We start from the raw sequence: 6,709 nt of genomic DNA, 5'->3' as shown, positions 1-6,709 counted from the left end.
TTTGTTAGGCTCAAAGGGGTTCACTAAGGGTTAATTATGAAGGTAGGCTTTTGTGGCATGAGTAGGTTAAACCTAAGTGCCTTTATCATCTCGACATATCAAATCAAAGATGTGGTCTTGACATGCATAATCAGGCAAGTTCTAGAATAACAAATCAATACTGACGCACTCATAACAAAAGTAAGCATGAAAGAAATAAAATATGCTCTAAGGGCTCAAGATCTCACAAAAATTATGGCTTTTTGATGTTAAACCTGTGAATTTTAACTCAAGATAATACATAAACTTAGGGAACAACATAAAAATTTTTAATTCTTAAAAATCAACTTTTCATGCTTCATTCTCTAATTCCTTCAAGTTTAAACCATCAATGCATGAATGCCTATGTTTTAGTTCAAGACATATCAATAACAATTATAAATTAATCAAAATTCATTCTAATAATGATATGAGAAGATTATTTGAGAACAGGACAAAATTTAGGGATTTTTCTGATAATGATATAAAAGACCCCCTACACTTATGATGTACATTGCCCTCAATGTACCAAGATAGATATACTGAAAAATATAGATATATAATCATAAGATAGGGAAAGAAGTGAAACTTCTGAATGAATTCATTGAATTGGAGTTATGGAGAATAATCGACAAAGGCAATGATGAGATTGAAAGAGGATACTCCAATGGTGGTAGAGGTTTGATAGTCCACAAGTCATGCGCTAAAAGAATATTATATCTGGTGGTAGCTATGGTCGTGGTCGAGTAGGACATGGCAGTCATGGAGAACCTTTTCCAGTGGAGTTTTTAGTTCCTAAGTGATGATGAGCTTTAGAGCTCTCTATAACTGTGAAAAAATCAAGAACTCTTTAGGAAATATAAGGAAGCATAATTACTCGTAATGAAATAGCTGAAACGATAATTAATTGAATAAAAATTATAAAACCTAAAATTGAAATAATATTAAAGAAAAATAAAATAAAAAGAAATTAAGGATGATAAATGAAGATAAAAGTGGAAATAAAAATAAAAAATAAAAAGTCTTCAAAAATCGTCATCGCCGGATGGTTCGCGAGGTGGTGGTGGTGATGAGATGTGAAGGTTCTGACAAATCTGATGAAGAGTAGCATCAATGTGATCAAAGTGCTAAAAACACTGTTTCTCAAATCGAGTAAGGCGCTTAAAGATGTTAGAGTATGAAGCCTTCGCATGAACTGGACGATGGATGGGTGGTGGCTGAGACGGTGGGTCCTTATGACGTGGAGGGATATCATCAGTAATGTCCTTTAGGTCCTCCTCCTCAGTGGACTGGATGAGGCGGTACTGAGGAGGGTAGGTTCCATATCATTTTTCGATCATCCTCAAATGTAGCATGTTCAAGATGCCTTGTGGGGACATCTGGCTGATGAGAGTGAGGGAGAATGATTGTGCTGCTGTGTTGAGGAGCCCGAAGTGTCGAGCCAATCAAGTCACATAGTGGCCAATGGAGATGACTCCTCTCCTATGCCGTTTCGTTGGCAAATGGCGAGGGAAATGAAATAGGCAAGTTTGAAGACGTGTCCATTTACCATACTCCATAAAAAGTAGGCGTCATGAGTGTTTACGACGCTGGTGCTCTCCCGTCGTCCTATCAGGGTGTGAGCAAGGATAGTGTGCAGGTATCTCAAGGATGGGGCGAGAACCGATGTTGTGGAGTGGCTGGGGTCATAGATGGCCGAGTCAGGGACTATAGCTCTCCAACACTTCGAAGGAGAATAGTGGATATGGCGATGAAGGGTGTCGAGCTCGTTGTCATCCATGAACTCCTTCGTATATAGCCCTGTGCAATTTTGAACTCGGGTACACTCAACTGGTGAATCAAACCACCGAGGCAGAACTAGACCATTTCTGGATCATCAAAATCTGTCATAACGGTTTGGAAGTGAAAGGTTGAATAGAGTTCCAAGGTGATCTCGAGGTACATTAGCCCGATGATCCCAAAGAATAGCTCCCACGGGTCAATTATCAGAAGAGCTCGAACCTCGTTAGCCAGTTGGACTTGTTCAAGTGCGGCCCAGTCAATGCAACGACCCACACCTAAGGGTCGGGCCCAAAGTATCTGAAAGAGTCCTTCCTGTGGTACTAAGGGGAACTGAAAGAAAGGGTGGCGAATCTCATCGGTAAGACTTGAGGATGACATTGCTCCTTTCCTATTCTTTGAAGCAGGGACTGCAGTCTTTTTGTCATGTGAGGTTGACATGGTATACCTGCAATGAAAATTCAAAGTTAAAACAATACTCCCCAGGAATGGCATGGAGAGGTACGCAAGTATGTTAACATTAAAGAAGAATACTTCATGGGCATCATAGGTAACAGGTAAGATGAAAAGTAACTAAATCCTAATGGAAATCATTATTAACAATAGGAACATGGGAATAGTGCTAAATGGAATATCAAGTGAATGAGTGCATGTGGGTTTGATGATATGAAATATAGTGTGGGTAAGCATCAAATCCATGTAAACAAGAAAAATGGATGAATGTAGCATAATGCATTGACTAAAATGGAAAATTTCTAACAAAAAGCATAAGTATTACTATCATTATAACCATAAATATTTACCCAAAATTGTCAAATAAAACAATAAAAAATCATGAAATAAGTAAAAAATTTGAAGAGAATAGAGAGAAAAGAGTAGAAAAATGTAAGATGGAAGAGCTTGAGCTTGGGTCGGCGCACGGGCGTCATAAGGATGGCGTGGGAAAAAGTTATGGTGGTTAGGGTTAGGGATTTTGGGGAAGGGGATGATGAATAGTGAGGGTTTTATATAGATTTTGGAGCACACGGCCATGGGGCACACCGTGCACCCTAATTTTAGCCCGTGTGCTTCACGATTTTTAAATTTGGGCGTGTCTAAAATTCGTCACGTGCCTATGCTCTTTAGGTGTGTTGGTGTACATGGTCGTGCGTTTACTTTTCCCACACCCGCGTTTATATGTGCACACCTGTGTTGTTTTATCAGTCTTGAGCATGGGTGGTGGGCACGGGCGTGTCTCACGCTTGTGCTAAATTTTTAGTCTCAACCACGGTTTATAGACACGGGCGTGTTGAACACCTGTGTTGTTTTGACAGACTCGCCCACAGCCATGTCGGACAGCAATACTGCACGGTCGTGTCTCTGCCCGTGGTGTGAGAACAGCCTTAGGCACGCCCATGTGCCTAGCCATGTGGATTAGAAAACCTGTGTTTCAAGGACTCAGCTAGTGATTAGATGTTAAAAACTAAAATTTTAAAGAAATTAATACTGTTAGTGCTTGGGTTGCCTCCCGAGAAGCGCTTATTTATAGTCTAAGCTCAACTTACCTATCTTGTTGCGTGGTCATGGTGGTTCGAGGAGTTTACACTCCTCATCTCAACTATCAATTTTATCAACATAAGTTTAAGACAAGTACTATTTACCTTGAACGTGCCTAATTTGGTATGAATTACCTCGACTGTACCGTATGGAAAAATGCTAAGTACCGTAAGAGGGATTTCTTCATTCTGTTCATAAGTGGTAATACGAGGGTCTGCTACGTCTAATAGCACTTTCTCTCCAACCTTAAGTTGATTTAGGGAAAAATTTAACTTGTTATGGCATGGTTTTGGTTTATCATGTGTTATCAGTTTATGTGTCTGCCCTTCGTCTAGCTCCTCGATTTGTATCCTTCATTCTTCATAGATGGGTCCCTTGTCGTCACTCGAACAAGGCTCATGTGCGCTCTTCGAACCTATTTTCTGCACAGAGGGTTTTACCATATGATCATATTAGTAGTACGATTTGTACAATCACCCTTAATTTTCGATGTGTTATTCGAATTACGAGCTTGAAGGGTGATTGTTTCGTCTCCCACACGAAGTGTGAGTTCACCTGTGCCAACATCAATTATTGTTCTAGCAGTTGCTAAAAAGGGCATCCCTAAAATTAAAGGAACGTTACTATCCTTCTCTATGTCTAGAATAATGAAATCAACTGGAATATAAATTTGTCAATTTTAACGAGTACATCTTAAATAACACCCCTAGGAAATCTGATTGCTTTATCGGCTAATTGAATACTCATCCTAGTTTGTTTCGGTTTCTCAATACCTAGTTGCTTAAACATTTTGTAAGGCGTGACATTGATACTAGCCCCTAAATCAACCAAAGCATTATTAACATCTAAGCTACGAATTAAACAAGGAATCGTAAAACTTCCTGGATCTTTTAATTTGTTGGCCAGCTTATTCTGTAGTATGGCTGAGCAAACCGTATTTAACTCCACATGCGACGCCTCATCCAACTTCCGCTTATTTGTTAAAAGCTCCTTCAAAAATTTGACTGCATTTGGCATCTACGAAAGAGCTTCAATAAACAGTAACTTAATATGTAATTTCTTTAATAATTTAAGGAATTTACCGAATTGTTCGTCTATGCGGTCTTTTCTTGTCGCATTGGGGTATGGCACATAAGGTTTGTACTCTTTACATACCAGTGTTTGTTCACTGTGATCTACCTCACCTTTGCTTTTACTTACCACGATTCCTTACATTAGTTCTGGTTCAGGTTCCACTAACCCTTCCTTGTCTTGGATGGCAATGGCATTGAGTTGTTCCCTTGGGTTAGATTCAGTGTTACTCGGCAGGCTATCTTGTGGTCATTCAGATATTAATTTGGTGAGCTGTCCTATCTGAGTTTCGAGCCCTTAGATCGATGCTTGTTTATTCTTAAGTACTGTCTCGGTATTCTGAAAATAAGTTTCTAACACCGAGATGAATTTTGTTAGCATCTCCTCAAGGTTCGACTTTTTCTCTTGTTGGTAGGGTGGTTGTTGGAAGCCTGGAGGTGGTGGTCTCTGATTCCCTTGGCCTCCCCATGAAAAATTTGGGTGGTTCCTCCAACCTGCATTGTAAGTGTTACTATAAGGATTATTTTGAGATCGAGGATTATTACCCATATAATTTAACTGCTTGTTCTCCATGTTGTGGCCATAGGATGGGTATTCTGAATTGCTTGATCCACCTCCACTTGCTTCGCACTGCATTACTGGGTGAACCTGTGAATAACCAAGAAAACCATCAATTTTTTTATTCAAAAGTTCTACCTGATTAGAGAGCATGGTGACCGAATTGACGTTAAAAACGTCGGCTGTTTTCGTTGGCTTTGTCCTCATGACTTGCCACTGATAATTATTCAGTAACATCTCTTCTATAAATTCATAAGCATCCTTAGGTGTCTTATTATTGATAGTTCCACCAGTAGCTGCGTCAATCATCTGTCTAGTCGACGGATTCAAGCCATTGTGAAACGTTTGAACCTGTAGCCAGAGTGGTAACCCATGGTGAGGGCATCTTCTCAAAAGGTCATTATATCTCTCCCATGCATCGTAGAGTGTTTCTAAATCCATCTGTACAAAAGAAGAGATATCATTACGTAATTTATCTGTTTTAGCCGGTGAAAAATATTTTAATAAAAACTTTTCAGTCATTTGTTCCCAAGTAGTGATTGACCCTCGTGGTAACGAGTTCAACCATTGTTTAGCTTTGTTCCTCAATGAAAAGGGAAATAACCGAAGATAAATGGCATCATCAGAAATTCCATTGATTTTAAATGTATCGTAAAACTCTAGAAAATCCGCCATGTAAGCGTTGGGATCCTCGTCCTGCAAGCCATCAAACTGAACAAATTGCTGTATCATTTGAATTGTGTTAGGTTTCAGTTCAAAATTATTTGCAGCAACAACAGGCCTAACTATGCTTGATCCAATTCCTGTTAAAAAAGGTTTAGCATAATCATACATAGTACACGGAACAAGATTCTGATTAGTAGCAATCGTAGGGGGTAGCAGATGTTTCTAGTTTTCAGGCATCTCCTCGGTTGTGGTGTGAATATCGTCCTCTTACTCTTCCTCTGTGTATCTTTAGGTTCGCCTTATTTCTCTTCGGTTTCTGCGAACTGTGTGATCGATATCACTATCGAAAAGTAATAGTCCTGACGGGTTTCTTCTGGTCATAAACTAGAAAAACCTGTCAGAATAAAATAAAATAAAAGTTAGAAAAGTGAAATTAAACTAAAAATAGATTGCACTAAAAGTAAATATGGCTAAAGTAATAAAAATCAAATGTTCTTAGTATCTTAGTTCCCCGGCAACGGTGCCAAAAACTTGATACGTGATATTTATGACAGATTTTAAAAATTTATAATTAATCCCTCTTGAAACAAACTATTATCACGATGAAGGCAAGTGTACCTATTGAACAGTAGTATAGCTTTAACAAGACCGGATTGTCGAACCCAGAAGAACCAAGAGTACCAGTAATTACTTTCTTTTTATTATCTAACCTAAAAATTAAGGGATTTGTTTATCTAAACTAATTAATTAAACTAAGGGTGCACTGAGAGAAAATTGGGGAAAAGATTTTGGGAAAACTCGATTGATAAAGACAATACTAAAGGAAAAATCCACCTAGACTTCACTTGCTATTTGACTCTGAATTAGACGATTTATTCATTTGACTTGATCCGTAGAAATCCTTAAGTTATATTATTATCTCTCAAGAGACTAATAACATCTAACCCTAGGTTGATTAATTGAAATCTCGTTCTAATTAACACCCTAGTATTGCATTAACTCGATCTATGGATTCCCTTATTAGGTTTCACCCTAAGCTGTCAAAATCTTGTCACCCTATCTCTAGGCGTGCAATCAACTC

At 38.7% G+C, this 6,709-nt stretch overlaps 1 non-coding gene across 1 annotated transcript; it reads left to right on the top strand.

Moving 5' to 3' along the window:
* Positions 1-5,329: 5,329 nt before the first annotated feature.
* Positions 5,330-5,436, top strand: LOC128284874 (small nucleolar RNA R71). Its single transcript, XR_008275294.1, has one exon. It is a non-coding gene; the product is annotated as a small nucleolar RNA R71 (small nucleolar RNA).
* Positions 5,437-6,709: the final 1,273 nt, after the last annotated feature.

The sequence above is a fragment of the Gossypium arboreum genome, chromosome 11 (assembly GCF_025698485.1).
Source record: "Gossypium arboreum isolate Shixiya-1 chromosome 11, ASM2569848v2, whole genome shotgun sequence".
NCBI lineage: Eukaryota > Viridiplantae > Streptophyta > Magnoliopsida > Malvales > Malvaceae > Gossypium > Gossypium arboreum.
This window is presented reverse-complemented; position numbering and strand designations above follow the sequence as displayed.